This window comes from Hippocampus comes, unplaced genomic scaffold, assembly GCF_001891065.2.
Source record: "Hippocampus comes isolate QL1 unplaced genomic scaffold, H_comes_QL1_v1.1 scaffold2, whole genome shotgun sequence".
Classification (NCBI taxonomy): domain Eukaryota; kingdom Metazoa; phylum Chordata; class Actinopteri; order Syngnathiformes; family Syngnathidae; genus Hippocampus; species Hippocampus comes.
Genome location: NW_017805139.1, coordinates 2,188,839 through 2,206,228, shown reverse-complemented (window position 1 = coordinate 2,206,228; position 17,390 = coordinate 2,188,839). Strand labels below are relative to the sequence as shown.

At 41.6% G+C, this 17,390-nt stretch overlaps 1 protein-coding gene and 2 long non-coding RNA genes across 3 annotated transcripts in view; 1 reads left to right on the top strand and 2 right to left on the bottom strand.

The window, feature by feature from the left end:
• Positions 1-17,390, top strand: part of LOC109514377 (low choriolytic enzyme-like) — a 115,305-nt gene that overhangs the window by 41,168 nt on the left and 56,747 nt on the right. The window lies entirely within an intron of this gene.
• The window catches only part of LOC109514381 (uncharacterized), a 115,283-nt gene that overhangs the window by 54,018 nt on the left and 43,875 nt on the right, over positions 1-17,390 (bottom strand). The window lies entirely within an intron of this gene.
• LOC109514379 (uncharacterized) lies at positions 6,037-6,794 on the bottom strand. The gene is made up of 2 exons (XR_002167979.1): positions 6,709-6,794; positions 6,037-6,457 (listed from the first exon to the last, which is right to left on the bottom strand). It is a non-coding gene; the product is annotated as an uncharacterized LOC109514379 (long non-coding RNA).

Here is a 17,390-nt window from a genome sequence, read left to right as displayed (position 1 = left end):
GTCCCAAAAACGCACATTATTTGGAACTGTGCGTCCCGTGGGAAAATTGTGCGTCTAGGACGCAGGACGCAGAGGTGACGAGATGGCTGACCTCAAAACATTCTCTGAGTACTACTATTATAACCACTAACACTACACTACTATTATTAATTTAATACATTCAACTTCACAATAATAATAAATAATTAAATAAACTATGATTTTAAAACTATGTATTGTCAATATTCTTTTTTCCAAACATGAGAAAGCATTCAGCAAACAGAACTGGAATCGAGCAAAAGGACTCCAAATCCCAACGGCCAAACCCGGAAGTGAAGTGCCGGCATTATTGACTCCAGCTGTAATGCAAATTACTTGGTTCAAACAAACATTCTAGTGCCACCGCACAAACGTGACGACTGTGCAAAAATAACTAAATAAAAGACACCACTGTTACAGAAAGGCTTTACACGCTATTTAAACTGCCGATCGCGAACGGAACGAACCGTAATTGAAACTAACTGTGATGCCTCTCTTTATAGGTTGCCCTGACCGTCACCTGTCAGTGGCAACACCGCCCCTCTAAAAGCACTAGAAAAATTCATCAATATGGGTTTCCGTTAGGGTGGTCCATTTTGGAAAAGTTTGTCGGATTCATCGGGCCGTGTCGGAAATCTTGTCGATACTATGACACAAGGATGTGTGCAAAATTTTATTCCGATCGGATAATTTTATCCCGTCCCGCAGTGTCGAAAAGCGTCCTCAGCTCAGCGTCCAGTAAGAATTCCGGCGATTCTCGACTTCAATTGAAAGATATTAGCTCGCCAGTAGGTGACCGTTGTGTGTTAGGCGTGCGTTTGAGTTTGTCTCCGGCTGCTGAGAGCAGCGATGGAATGGTTAGTTAGTCAGGAGGTGATCGTTCGGGCAACATTCAGCCCAGCCAGTGTCACGCATGGCAAAATACACGGTTAAAATACACATGTTCACCCTATTGAGACCAGTTGTTATGGTGGAAACTTTGGCCGCTTTGCGGGACGGGAAAATATCATCAGATCGGAATGAAATTTTGCACAGAACCTTGTACCATAGTATCGACAAGAATTCCGACCCGGCCCGACGAATCCGACAAACTTTTTTTTTTGCCATGAAATGTGGACCACCCTAGTTTCCGTGGATGGAATTTGTTGGATTTCTTCATGTTTTTGCGGTCCTCCGGCCCACTTTATACCTGTGGACGAGGAATTAGGGGCTCTAATCCCACGTTGTGTCAGAGGACCGGCAACCCGGGGCGTCCAACCCGAGGCCAGGGCCCAAGGACCGACCTTTGGTCCTCGAGCTGGTCCTCGAGGCCAAGGACCGGCTCGAGGACCACAATACTGGTGTGCCCTGCGATTGGCTGGCAACGGGTTCAGGGTTTCCCTCACCGACTGCCCGAAGACACCTGGGATAGGCTCCAGCACGCCCCGCGACCCTTGTGAGGACAAACAAATCAGAACATGAATGAATGTATTTTACTGTGAACATAAATTTTAAGTACAGAACCATACGCACTGCCAATGTGAAGCCAATCACAGGATCACTTTAAGATTCTCACAGTTGATGGGTAAAACCTTTCGTAGAACTTGACGTAAGCATGATATCATTTTCTTGGCTCTTGGATGAAAACATGCAAAGAGCAATGCTGTCATGTTGTCATTTAAAACATTTGCACACACTGCAGATAGCTTTTAAAGAGGCATATGTAACTATTAAACAATACTATAGTTTGCCATTTAAAACTCTGTATATTTTTCTTTTATTTGTGTATTTGCCTTTGCAATATTTTTATTGTGGTTTTCTGTGAAGAACACAAAAAAGAACAGCAAATACTGCATGAAATAACAATAAGAGAAGTACTTCTGTGTTTGTGTATGTTGCAAATTCACAGGAAGTTTGTCTGTCAATTACTGCACAACTATACTTCGGTAGATAATGTTCATCATGTTATGTAATTTGCATTATGTTACAGTATTTCCTTGTCTCGTATGCAAAATAAATAAAACGTGTTACAGCTAAAAACACGTGTTTGTGGTCTTACTGGATTCACACCCATTCGTGACAGTAGGATGATGATGGGAAAATTTGCAGTCATGTTTGCAGTCGAACTGCGTGACTTTTCCATTCTGGTATAAAGCCACAACAATTACTTTGTAATGAATACATTCAATGTACTTGTTGGAACCAGGTTTACCTGTCGCACCAGGGCCTCGTTTTATGGATGTACAGTAAAAGCGCTGTATTTGTTTCACAAAGGGTGTGGCTAACATTTGAGACAATATGTAATTATCACTGTCATTCAATTTTTTTCTATAGGGGGAAGTATTTGCAAGTCATTTTTCCTCGAAGGCTATTGTTTTAATATTCTTACAGTACATAGCGCAAAGGGTAAATTTTTTTTAGCAAATGTACGCACAGTAAAAAACATTGCCATCACATTTGACAAAAGAACACAGCTGAAGTACAACGAGGAAGTCTTGTAAAACCAAGTCAAAGAAAAAGAAAACACATACATGCCGAGAGTTGGTAATTAAATGTTTGCTAAGCTAAGGTCTTGCAAGATTTGCTGACATCTTGCACAATAAACTAAAGCATAACTCCTATTTTGCTTGAAAGTTTTCCTTTGATTTAAAATCTTTAAAAAAAAAAACTTGCTTGAAGTTGCCTGTTTTGCCTCCATTGTATTTAAAACCGAAACAACATTAAACATTTCCAAATTTCACCAAGAGTTATTCATTCCACATCACCTCATTATTCATCAGCAATGCTGGAAGTGGTATATACAGTTGTGTCCAAAATAATGGCAGTGAGTTGCAAATGTGAGTTCTCCAAAAATTATTTTCAGGCCTTGGGAACACTGCATGGTAATGTCAATCAAAACATGTAGATAAATGTATCAATATTTTAATTAATGAATCAATATTGGGCTGTTCAAAATAATTTTATATATAAAGTACAGTCTCAAATATTTACTCAAAAAAACGGTTTAATTAATTAATTAATTAATTCGGCCAGAATGGTGTCGTGGTTAGTACTCTCCATTGTAGACGCAGCAATCATGGTTCAAATACTGTTCACGGTATGTGCAAAGAGCATACTTAACTTCTGGCGGCCCAGTGGGTGACTGGTTAGCATGTCAACCTCACAGTGCAGAGCTACCGGGTTCAATTCCAGCTCCGGCCTCCCTGTGTGAAATTGGCATGTTCTCCCTGGGCCTGCATGGGTTTTCTCCGGGTACTCCGGTTTCCTCCCACATTCCAAAAACATGCATGGCAGGCTGATTGGACACTCCACTCTAAATTGTTCCGAGGTGTGAGTGTGAGTGTGGATGGTTGTTCGTCTCTGTGTGCCCTGCGATTGGCGTGTCCCCCGCCGACTGCCCGAAGACAGCTGGGATAAGCTCCAGCACCCCCCGCGACCCTTGTGAGGATAAGCGAATCTGAAAATGGCTGTATATATATTTTTCAGATTTAGAATTCCTGTGAATCATTTAAATAATGCTGAGTTGTAAAACCACTCTGTCTTGCATGGAGTCAACTACTTTTGTGCACCAATGAACAGTTAGCGCGAAATGATTTGACAGTTTGTGACTGACTGGGCCCTATTTACATGCCCAGCGCAAGTCTAGCGCAAAGCGCGGTCTAAGTATACACATGGGTGGAGTTTTCTTTCCTTTGGGATTTTCATAGATGCGGGGGTTCCCGACGTTGTGAGTGTGAACGCACGTCTCCTCTCATTCCCTTCAGAATCAGCAAACCAGAAGTGCACACTCTTTGACACTGTGAAAGCAGAAATAATCGAAGTGGGCATTATAGTTCATTATTAGGAAACTGTAAGGAGACTTGCTTTTATTTTTGCTTTGTTTTACTCTGTCTGCAGCTCGGTCGACATTGCAAATGGAAATCTGTTTGCAATTGCCTTATATGTGTATGTATAATCCATCGATCCATCAATTTTCTGATCCGCTTATCCTCTCAAGTGTCGCAGGGTGTGCTGGAGCCTATCTCAGCTGTCTGGGCAGTTGGCGGGGTACACACCGAAGCTGGTTGCCAGCCAATCGCAGGGCACATATAGACAAACAACCATTCACGTTCACACTCACACCTAGGGACAATTTAGAGTGTTTCATGAACCTGTCACGCATGTTCTTGGAATGTGGGAGGAAAGTGGACGACCCGAAGAAAATCCATGCAGGCAGAACATTCAAACTCCACACAGAAAGGCCGGAGCCGAAATTGAACCCTGCACTTCTTCGCTGTGAGGCCGACGCGCTAACCAGTCAACCACTGGGCCACCACACTTGGATAAGTAAAGGTTAAATAAAATAAAAACTTAAACTTCAATCCATCCATACATACATTTTCTACCACTTATCCGGGGTCAAGTCGCGGGAAACAGCTTTAGCAGGGAAGCACACACTTCCCTCTCCCCAGCGACTTGTTCCGGCTCTTCCCGGGGGATCTCGAGGTGTTCCCAGGTCAGTTGGTAGACATACAGTAGTCCCTCAACTGGTTTCCTGGGTCATCCACGGGGCGTCTTGCTGGTGGGACACACCCAGAACAACTCACCAGGGAGGTGTCCAGGAAGTATCATAATCAGATGCACTGTTTACTCTGAATCCACCTCAGAGTCCTCAGACTCTGCTTCCTCAAAGGAAGGGGTGTGGGTGGAGTTGAGGAGGTCTACGAAGTATTCTGCCTACTGACTCACGTCCTAAATCGAGGTCAGCAGCGCCCCATCCCCACTGTACACACTGTTAAAGGTGCTCTGCTTCCCCCTTCTGAGACGTCAGATAGTGGACCAGAATTTCCTCAAAAGCCATCAAGAAGTTGGCTCACCATGGCCTCACCAAACTTTACCCATGCCCGAGTTTTTGCCTCGGCAACCACTAAAGCTGCGTTCCGCTTAGCCAGCAGAGATGCCTCTGGAATCCCACAGACCATAAAGGCCTGATAGGATTCTTTCTTCTCCTTGACGGCATTTCTTACTGCCGATATCCACCAGCAAGTTCGGGGGTTGCCGCTGCAACAGGCAGTCAATCATCGAACTGCGGCCAAGGGTGTCCTGGTGCCAAGTCCGCATACAGAAACTCTTATGTTTGAAAATGGTGTTCGTTATTGACAATCCGTGATGAGCACACAAGTCCAATCACAAAACACCACTCGAGTTGTGATTGGGGTGTAGTTCTTCCCAATCACACCATTCCAGGTCTCAATGTCATCGCCCACGTGAGCATTGAAGTCCCCAGCAGAATGAGGGAGTCCCCAGTGGGAGCGCTCCCTCGCACACCCTCGAAGGACTCCAATAAAGGTGGGTACGCTGAGCTGTTGTTTTGTATATCGGCAGAAACAACAGTCAGGAAAGGTGGAGGAGGAAACCTTCTCGTCCACCGTGTGAACCCGAGAATTATACCCCATCTATGCAAATGAGCCTCGTTGACAAACAATGTCGAATTCACTAACACGAGCGCAAAGGAAATACCCACTATTAATACAAATACACAACGTGTCTGATCAGATTTATTTATTGATTCGCAATTATCTCCATTGACCATGTACTTACTGAACATCACTAAAAAGTAATGATGTTGGAGACATACACCTCAGAAAAGAAAAACATTTCAAATGAAAAGCCCACTTGCCAGTCAAGAGAAGAGATGACATTTTAAGTTGCTTTGGCGAGCTGCCACTGTTTCATTTCAATTCATTAATTTTATTTTACTTGAAGCTCTCTGGTTGATTCGTTCCACTTTGAAGTGATATCTGCCAGACATTTCAGAGCTTTTTAATATTTTCAAGACCCATAGGATATCCTGGTCGATTATTGGTTATACACCAAACTAATCAATAAAAGAATAGACTTTTCTCAATTGGTAAAAAAAAAAAAAAAGTCGTTTCTACCTTTTTCCATTCTTTTGGAATCAGCAGTAGAAGAAAGGGTAGGTTGCACAAAATGCAGCATTTTCTTCCAGTGGACTCACAAACTGTGCTGATGTCATGCTGTATCAAAAATGTCATCTATTGGTGGTTATGTGTGAGTAAAATTGTGTATATGTCCAAAATTTACAGTGGAGTAGCATCAGACACATCTCCACCCATCCCTGCGGTAAAGTACACTTGTCAAAGGCAGTTGTTACGTACAACACTGGTTACAGATACACATTTTTAGACTTTATTGTTGTTTTGGTTTTTTTTTTAGTTTCTGAGTCAATACATGTATCATTTTTCTGGCACATCAGTTCTTAACCTGACAAATACAGCAATAAGCCACTGTTCAAAAAGGAAAAGAGCGAAAAGCAAAGCAAAGGTAATCAGAAAGTGTAGATGCCAGCGAACACAGGCGTGTATTTCTCTGTCTTCATTTTGTTCACACAACAGATGTTGTCATCTTAAGAGTTGGGCAAATATGACAGCCAAACCGTTGCTCTCTATTCTTTATTAATCTGGAAAAAAAAAAAAACATTTGAAGATTATAAATAGATTAAATGACCAAATAATTTTATCCTTGTGAAGATAAAATACTATATCACATTTTAAATATGCACATATTTTTTTTATCGGGCAGATTAGAACACATCTCAGTTTGATTACTTTTAGGTTTCATCACAAGGCAAAATAAATTAGATGAGAAGTTACGTTAACTGCAAGATCAGTGTGTTGTCACATATGGACACACCTGTGGTTTTAAACTTACCACATCCATATAGCGCATTGGTACGTGCAATGTCATTGCTGCTCATCTCTCTTGCAAGACCAAACACAAGGTTAGGGTTTGGCAACAATTGTTGGTCGTTGATTTTTGGACCCACGACCTAGGCATTGTCACGGGTCTACGCGCTAACCACTGAACCACCAGGCCACCCACTTGTGCTGTTTCTATGTTTTATTCTTTGTCATGATGCATGACGAGAGAGCAACATAAACCACAGTAGATAAACACTCACTTGTTGTAGTGCATGATGGAGTTTAAGTCATAGGGAGAACCCAAGTTATTCGTCTCCTCCTTGTCAAAGTTGTGTTCCATGCCTGCACACAGAAGGAGACAAGAATACAATCGTTAAATGATGATGCTATCTGGCATGAAATCGAAGATATGCCATCTTGCTTGCGTTTCCGGAACACTGCGTCGTTAAAGTTGATATTATACCGTGTAATGCTATCATACCCTGTGCCTCGGCAATAACATAATCATTTTGAATTGATTATTTCATTCGTTAAAAAAACAACAAGTTTGTCACCTTTCTTTGATGAGAATGTTTCGAACACTGGCAGCCATGCCCATTCCAGTTTGTGATGGGCCATACAACTTAACAAAAGCTCATGACTGCGGCTACGTCATCCTCAACTCGATTACAAAGTGAAACAATTAGATGCAATTCAGAAAATCAGTCAGCTGACTCGACTAGACCTTTCAAGCATTATGGCTTTCCAGTTTCAACAAAACAGGCCTGCTGAAACGTATCCAATCTGATGTTAACTCGTTTTTGTCCAAACAACATAATCTTGAGGCAACATAATACAACGTGAGTGAGGAAGAGGTCAAGTTGTACAACTGAGTTCTCGGCCAGTTGATGTGTCGGAGGGAGATACTTGGCCTGTACCAGTTTTCATTACTTCAGATTAGTTAATTACAGTGTTTCTTATCAATTAAGGGACTCTGTATTTAAGGACCCATCTCCAGTCTGCTGGTTGTCAGGGTATTGTTTATGCCTTGCTGCTTCCTTGCTCACAGACCGTTTGCTATAGACCTCGTTGTTTTCGCTTTTGTACTCTCGGTACCATTTGTTGTTTTAGTATGGCTTTTGTTTTGTGATTTGGGTTTTGCGTTGACGCATCGGTGTTGCTGGACCCATCACTAGTTCTTATTTTCCTTCCTTGCCTTTTGTGCAAGCGCTTTTTGTTATTCGTTTTCGTGCTCCCTGGTCCTTGTTTTGACCAGCGCTTTATGTTACTACTTTGTCGGTGCGATTTTTTTTCATTAAACATTTTTGCTACGGAGATCTTGTCTGGAGTCTACACTTTTTGGATCCAAAATTTGATTCGGTTCGTCCGAATCGTGACAGTTGGAGGTTACTACATCGAAGTTGTGCACCGTTTGGGGAGTTGTCCTCCAATCGTTCAATCTGATCTTATGACTGAAAATGGTCATGTTCACGGCTTCCAGCGTTTCCTGGTGCCCACACCGCCAGGCAGCACCCTTGACAGTTACTTGCATGGAGCCAGCACCACCAATCAAACAATTGAATATTGGTGGGGGTTTCTTCGCAGCAAGTGCATGGAGTTCTGGTTTTCCCTCTTCACAGACCTCAGAGATTTCTGGACAAAAGCATCCAACAAATTTGTTGCATGGGACTTATTCAGGTGAGTTAATACATTCTGACAGCCTCATTTATTAAATGTGTATTTTTATATGTGAGTGCGTTGATGAGAAAGTGGACTGGGACACGAAAGAAGGAAAAAATCGGATAGTGGAAAGAAGACAGTGGCGCATGTGTGTGTGTGTGTGTGTGTGTGTGTGTGTGTGTGTGTGTTTGGGGGGCGGGGGTCACAGGGTGAAGACAAAATGACCAAGACAAATAAAGATGAAGGAAAAGTGGGGAGTGGTGAGATGCGGTACACATGAGAGGGGAGGAGTGAGACAAATAAGACAGAAAGGAGGGAGTAGGGAGAGAAAAGCAGCTTCATGCTCTAATTTCTTGCTCATAAAAGCTGATATGACTGTGCAGCTCTTCCTAAATCTGTCTGTATATTATTTTCAAAAGGATGAGTTGGATGACACGGCCAAGTTTGGAACAGCCATCTCATCAGGCCCTCAAAGAACATGAATGTCCCCAGTGGTCGGCCCAACGTGGTGAATACTTTCCCTAAACTTTACGGTACAAGGGACTTCCTCTCCCCAGTTGACAATGAACAAGTTCAACTGTGTAAAAGCCAGTGTGTCTTTCGTTTGACCATGCCTTGTGATCCGGATGTATTTGCATTGTGTGCTTTCTTAATGGCCCAGTCCGATCTGATGCCACCAAAAGATCCTTCTCAGGCTGCAAACTTGTATTTGCACCTCAGAGAGGCCCTCAGCGCAACTCTTTAAGTTCGAAGCATTATGTTTTCAGGGGTCAGAGACATTAACTGTTGGTGAAAGTATTTTTCCTTCCGAACACCAAACATATTAGAATGATATTTATTTTCTATTATTTTATATTCACATGTAAACATAAATTACACAAAGCAAGAGCCATCTTTGTTTTGCTTGGTGTTTGGGTCAAACTATATTATGGCTCCTCAACTGGTGTTAGAAGTCACATTTATTGATGGCTGAATCCGACCATTGCCATTTCTTCAACCCCTTATTTGTCAGTTCTTTTATCACTTCGCTTTCAATTGATAATTGTAACACTTTTGAGGACGAATAATATCTAGCAATCATAATTCAAAAAATTCAATTCAAAACGTTATTGGTGTAAATAAACGTTCTTTCTTGGTTGCTGACTTTATCCACAAATACTTAACCAATGTGGATGTTGAATAGTATTCATGTAAACCTGTACATCATCCCAATTGAATTTTCACCTGCCTGTAAATGATGACGACGTAATTGTCACTCCTCACTTCCGTCAGCAGGTGGTGTCTTGTGTTTAAAAAAAAAAACAAAAAACAAAAAAAGAACTGTAAGAATGATTTGGAACTAATTTTATTAACATTCACAAATTCTAACAAACATCAATCACAAACATGTACATGGAATATAATATATAATATCTAATGGCGCAACAAATTTTAACAATTTATGATTTATGAACTTCAAACCTTTGGGTCAAACTGAAAGAAATTATTTAATAAAATGTATTTACTTACTTTCTCAAATCAAAAAGTGATTGTTGGAATAAATGTAATTCTGTTATCCCATATTTACCCTCTGTGTAACTTTAAAACCTGTTTCAGAGTGATACCTCGCAAATACCTCATATACAATGGGGTAGGTTGATAATGGTAGACTTGTCGGACCGGGAGAGCTCAGGCTGCTCCTGTTCTCGCTTTTAAGAGAATATCTTGTTGTTAAGTGAACGGCTTCTGGTCAAATTAACTGTTGCTTGTGAGGAGATAACATCAACCCCAGGACACTGTGTGAGGGACATCCCAAGCTGTGTACGTGGACCATCGACATCCAGCAGGAGCCGTTTGACGACATCTCAGGAATGAACTGTGTTCTCATTGAAACTCTCCTTTACTGAAACTGTTGTGGAATGTGAAAATACTCCCCACTCCCGTTAGAAGATTGTGTATCAGGGACATCCTTCCAATAAATGCAAGGAGACAAACGCGCACTCTTCAGAGTTGCCCCGGAACCTGTAATGGTTTACATTGCAGAGCCAGCTGGAGAGCTGCTTTGAGATTGTGAACCGAGACATGTTTTAGCGCGCTCTCTCTTGCAAGAAAGACAACTATGCCTGCCTCCTGAGTCTTCCTGTTCCTGATCTGTTCTTAGCATCTGATTACCAGCATTAACCTAACAGTGATGCAGTACAGGCAACAGAAAAGTTTTTGGCGGATGTAGCGCCTTACGGCACTGTAAAATGTATTCCGTCCGACAACGGAACTGAATTCACAAACAGAGAGTTTTAGACACTATTGAGAAAGAATAAAATCAAGCATGAAATGTCCTGTCCATATTCCCCAAACCAGAATGGGATTTCAGAGAGGGAGGGCCGCACTCTTTTTGAGATGGCAAGATGCAAGCTCATTGATAGCAGTTTACCCAAAACCCTTTGGCACTATGCTATCCAGGAAGCTGCCTACACGAGAAACAGATGCTTTAATAAGCACACAGGTACTACCCCCTACACAGCACTAACCGGCAAGAAATGTGATTTATCAAAAATGCACACATTCTGGTCAGAGTGCTATGCCTATCAACAAGAAAAGAGTAAATTAGATTCAAGATGTGAAAAAGGGTTCTTTGTAGGAAACGACAAGGGAAGCCCTGCTTTTCTAATTTACTACCCTGGTAAAGGAAAAGTACAAAAGCACAGATTAGTGAAATTTATCACAAAGACGACTTGTCAGAGTGAAACCCAGACGCAGGAGGTTGGCCTAAACTCCATTGCAGGTGTTGAGATGAGTGAAACACCGCACTTAGGTACCCTGAACAGAGACATAGAAACAGAAGCGTCACAGTCACCAGAGGATGTTGGTGAGAAGCACCCTCGAGTGACGCCACAAGCCTCAAAGTATCCCAATAGAGAGCGTAAACCCCCGAGTTACCTCTCTGATTATACTCAAGATGGTAGTGGTGACGAAGACAGCGCGCTCACTCGCGTAGATTACTGCTACAGAGTAGTTTGTGGTATACCATTGACCTTCAAGGAGGCCATGGCATCCACTGAGTCAAGGAAATGGAAACAGGCAATGGATGAAGAGATGAAGTCCTTAGAAGAAAACCAGACATTTACCCTGACTAGCCTACCAGAAGGCAGGAAAACAGTGGGAGGTCGATGGGTTTATTCAATCCAGGAGAACGGCGAAGGACATGACCAATATAAAGCAAAGTTTGTCGCTAAAGGCTATAGTCAGAGGGCAGGTGTAGATTATGGTGAGACCTTCTTACCCACAGCAAATTTGACTAGTGTGAGAGTGGTCAGGCAGAAGGCAGCCGAAGAAAATTTGATAGTACATCAAATGGACGTAAAATTGGCCGACCTGCATGCACCCATTGACCGAGACATTTACATGGAACAGCCTGATGGTTATGAAAAAGTGGGAGCAAAGTTGGTTTGTAAACGACGGAAGTCCATTTACAGTTTGAAACAGTCGGGTCGCAATTGGAATGAGATGCTTCACAAATGTTTGACTGGCGATGGCTTTACACAGAACTCGGCTGACCATTGTGTCTACACAAGAGAGTCTACAAAGATGGGAAAAATCATTGTTATTTGGGTTGGTGACCTCATCATCGCAGCCAATAACATTGAGAGTCTAAAACAGGTGAAAACTATGCTTTCCGCTAGGTTTAAGATGAAAGACCTAGGCAGGCTAAAACACTTTCTGGGCATGGAATTCAGCCAGCCTGATCACTGTGTGAAAATGTCACAAGAAAAGTATGTGGGAAAGATTTTGCAACGTTTTGACATGCAGGAGTGTAAAATAAGGGAGACACAGTGTGACCAAAAGATACATTTTTCTGATGATTCACCTCAGATGACTGATTTGAAGAAATACAGAGAAGCTGTGGGTAGCCTTATTTATCTGGCTTCACGTACACGTCCTGATTTGTTTTGTGGTAAGCAAACTATCCCAACATTTTGCTAATCCGACAAACGCATATTGGATCACGGTGAAACATGTTTTACGCTACCTGAGGGGCACAGCAGACAAACAACTTTGTTTCCGAAAGAGCACTGAAGGACTTGGCCTCCGGGCATACAGTGATGCCGACTGGGGAGCTGATCCAATGGACAGACGTAGTATGAGTGGCTACTGTGTGAGGTTGTGTGAGACAAGCGCGTTGATTTCGTGGAAAACCAAGAAACAACCCACAGTTGCCCTATCGACATGTGAAGCCGAGTATATGGCTCTGGCTCTGACGATACAAGAATGTATCTACTTGGAACAACTTCTGAAGGGTATAGAAACCTATGTGTACCAGAAAACTATTGTTTTTGAAGATAACCAAGGAACAATTGCACTTGTCAAAAACCCTGTGTGCAGACAGCGCTGTAAACACGTGGATATAAGGTATCATTTCATTAGGTCCACTGTAAAAGATGAAAAGGTCACACTTGTTTTCTGTCCCACAGAGGATATGGTGGCCGATGCTATGACCAAACCTGTTTCCAAATTGAAGTTAATTAAGTTTGCAAAGGCTATGTTCGCCACATAGAAGACTTAATGTGTGGCGTTCACTGTTTGTATGTAACCTTGTTGTATATAGGTTGACTATGTTCACATCTACATCCATATTCTTTTGTTGGGCAGTGTAAAAGTCACTCCTAAGTGGGAGTGGTAAGATTGTATGATTGCCTTTTACGACTAAGCCAGTAGAGGGCAATATAACCTTACTTTTGTTCGTGGTGAGTGACCTGGCCGGCCCGACAGAAGGGACACGCCTTTTCTCTTCTCTTCTCTCTCCACCTGTTCAATAAACATGCCCATACATGGCTGAAGGAAACACCTCACTCATCGTCATTCTTGGATGTTGGGCAGAAGGATGCCCATCTGCGCGAGCTGTGAAGCAACTCTGCTAACAGGGGATTTCATTAAAAACGATATACTTAAAGTTTGTGACGAAGTTTGCCCCGAAAAATAGCAACTCTTTTTAAACGTGAGCATGAGCAGAAACACAATTGGCGAGCGAGGAGAGCAGTTGTCCATTTATCTAAAAGAGCAGCTTGTGAAAAACGGAGAAGATGTCATCGCATATTCCTTGGCTGTGGATGAGAACGCTGAAGTTTCTGACGTTGCCCAGTTGTCAATTTTCATCCGCGGAGTGGACTTCAGCCTAAGCGTGACAGAGGAGTTTTTGGCTTTACATGCTATGCATGACACAACTATAGTGCATGAAAAAGATACGGCAGTGGGTGCTGCGCAGTTTGCCCGTTTCCTCCCCGACACAGTGGCCCAGTTACGCATCCAGGCTGCTCAAACGTTGTCGAAAGTTTGGCAGCACATACGTGTGTGAACAACTATTTTCTTTGATGAAGCTGAACAAAACATCACACAGAAGTCGACTTACTCTTGAACACCTTCACTCAATATTGAGGATTTGCTCAGCTCAGAGCCTGACCCCAAATAACTTGGAGAAAAGATAAGACACGAGTATCAGCCTCAGCCTCAAAGAAGTGAATATTACTGTGCAATCACATATTAATAGTTTTTACTCAGTTCAAGTTTAAAAATTAAAGTATAATATTTGCTTTCACTGCATGTTACTTCTCCTTGAAGAAAGTGTTGTTTTGGTTAATACATTTTTTCACTTTATTTTAATAGTGTATTTCAATCCAATTATGTTTTAAAAATAGTTTATTCGAGTCAATGATCGAAAATTGCTGTTATTTGTTTTTCTTGTAAGTAAATTTAGCCTACTTTTGCAAAAAGAGAAAATATGGGCTATTGATGGTGCTTTGAATCATACTGGCTTCTTTCATTCATGTTATGGGTATTTTTATACAAAGGAAATTTGTTTTTTGTGCCTGTTGAAAATTAAAGTTTACTGACAGAGCCATAAGAAAATGTTGCTTTATTTATCTGCTCATCTTGGAATGTATTTGTTAGGTTTTCAGTCAATTAAGTTTGGTTCAATAAACTATATGTGCTCATTTTTAATTTTTTCAATGAACATTCGATCAGTCCGGCCCTCGCCTTGCAGCAAAATGTTTTATCTGGCCCGCCGTCCATTTGACTTTGACATCCCTGACATCCGAAAAACCTCATAACTGTCATGTTCCGGTGTCGACAGCAGGTGGCGGGCTGAGCATTCTTGCTGGTTGCACACCTGCTGCCAATCTGGCCTGATAGCACGCTGCGTTTCAGGACCGACTAACTGGCATTTGTTTGCCGGAGTATTGTATGCCGTGCCACTGCTCTTGCCCATGTGTCAATTATTCTCCTTCTTGTCATAGTTGCTCTTGTTCTACACGTCGGATATTTTTTGTGAATACGGTTTTCGTTTTGATCGTCTTGAGTTTATTTTCATCCTTGCCTTTCGTGCAAGCGCTTTTTGTTCTTCGGGTTTTTCTGTTTTTTCTTGGTCCTTAATTTTCACCAGCGATTTCTGTTTCCATTTTTTACAGTGCGATTTTTGTAATAAACATTTTTGTACGGAGCTCTTGTTGGAGTCTGCTATTTTGGGGATCCGAAAAACACGACAGCACTGTATTCGCTTCGAACGATGCGTGGTGTCCTCGCTTCGTTCGGAGCGTGACAATAACTGTGAGACACCGTGCCACCCTGAATCAGCATAAATCTAATGTATCTCGTGTATAAGTGTAGCACGGGATGGGAGTTATCACATCCACTTAACAGTTACAAGGTTTCATGCTCAAATCAAGTGCCCAGTGATTCATTGTTGTGCAACCAATACAGATTAGGATTACATTTCAGAAACACATTCACAGATTGTTGTGAATTTTCCCTCAGATGCAATTTTGAGCAAACATGTTCATTGCTGGGACACACAATGTTTTTAGTTTTTTGAAAGAGCAAAATGACTTCACTTCTGTTTTACTTCAATCCAACAAAACAAAAATTGCATCAAGTGGCACAAACCTGTTCTCTTATGTCACTGTCAGACGAGTGTCCATCATTTGCGTCAAGGTGAGATCCATCTTCAATCAACTGTGAACTTTTTCCCACCATGTTGGTGACAGATAAAGGAGCTTCACTGCATTCATCCAGTTGACATGTTGGAGGATTTTCTTTTGGGCAAATGTAAAATCTAAGCAGCTTCAATTTGTTTTTTTCATGGAGTCTGCCAACCGTTTCAGCAAAAGCAATCAGATTTCTTTTAAGATCACAAACCTCAAAAGTAAAGTCACCAACTGGTCCTTTGATTGAGCTTCCATCTGGGATAAAGAGCTCTTTTCCCAACTCCGAAATCTGAGGGACAGTTGCTTTTTTTCCATGATGGCATGCCTTGTTCCTGCACCATTGCTTTTCCTCACTCGATGGTAATCATTACCATAAAAATGGAGCCATCCAATTTCAATCTCGCTGTGAGTCTTTTCTGCAGAAACATTTTTTCATCTTGCCATTCCCTCAGCATGGTTTTGGGGCACACCTGGAGTTCCACCCAGTACAGTGCACTCTTTTTTCCTTGATCTTATTTTTTTCTTAATTTTTGGAGGCGTATTTCAATATCACCAGTGGACATTTTTTGTTGACAAAAGCAAAGGACAGCTATTCGATCACCATAGGAAGTGACATATTTTCCCATTTGCTCTTCAGTAGTGATGTGCTCCACGGGTCGAATCCCTGAAGCTAGTGCCGAGTAAACTAGAATCTAGATGAGTGGCTCATGAATGGGGAGTCGAAGCGCGTGTTGATGGCGTCACTGGTGACGTTTGAAGCCCCGCGAACGGGGTGTACCACGTGACTCATTCAGGAAATGATACGATAGCTTCGAGTGTTGTTCGAAATAAAAGCGACAAAGAAACGCTATGGATTCCCCTTCATACCAACTTGCTATCACATATCGATGCACCCCTGCTTCATCAGTACCATGTGAAAGAGTTTGTTTTAAAAGCAGGTGAATTCTCTGCAAAAAAGAAACGCCTGAGTCCAAAAACTGGGTAAAATATTGTTTTTCAATAAAAACGAATAAGCATTTTATTTTACCTCCTTATTTCACATTTTCACTTGTTGCATAAGCACAAACATAGAAAAAGTAACACAGAACAATTCATGTAAAAACACTCCTCAAATACATATTATTATGTGTTCAGAGCATGATTTACACCCTTCCATTTTATTGCATGCACCAAGCATGTTATACATTTTCCTGTCCACATGATGGCGAAGTCGAGGAAATGATTCATCTTGAAGCACCGAAGCATGTGTGAAGTATTTCCCTGCAGGGCTTCACTGCTTTATGGGGCTTCATTTTGCCATCACACATTAATTTCTATGATGACTGAAGAGTCTTCAGTCATCATAGAAATTAATTACAGTACTGTACTGCCATGTCAACCTGTAAAAATAAATTGTGAGAATAAATACTTGAAATTGGTTACTTCATTAATAATAACTTTTAACAAATTTAACATATTCACATGAGTGATGGTACACAGCAGTCATTTGATTTCAATATTACATAATATAATAATACTGTAATACATCAGGAAGCGGTAGCACATTTACTGTGGTGTCGTTTTTTAAATTACAAAACGTTTCAGTTACATAACGTCATAATTACAGTGAAACTCCTCTCAACGAAATCATGTTTGCAGCAAGAAATTTTTCACAACAGGGGGTTTTTCACTGTAGCAAATCTGATCTCAGATGTAAGCACACCCAACGAATGTGTACATGCACACACAAACGTATGTGTACTCTATTTTTATTCCAATAGTGCATAAGTATGAGCACACACTTATTTGACACTTCATATTATCAGTGTAGAAAGAAAAAAAGGGAAAGAAATTGCGAAATTTACGATCAGCATTCACTTTCACTTACATCAATTTCTTGGATAATGTCTTTTATTTTGCTTGCTCCGTCTTTCATTTTGATCACTTTTACCCTCTCTTCCAGCATCAGAGCTCTTCATGTCTTAGCTGAGGTACCGGGTTAATCCAGCTCCACGGCCTCCCTGTGTGGAGTTTGCATGTTCTCCCCGGGCCTGCGTGGGTTTTCTCCGGGTACTCCGGTTTCCTCCCACATTCCAAA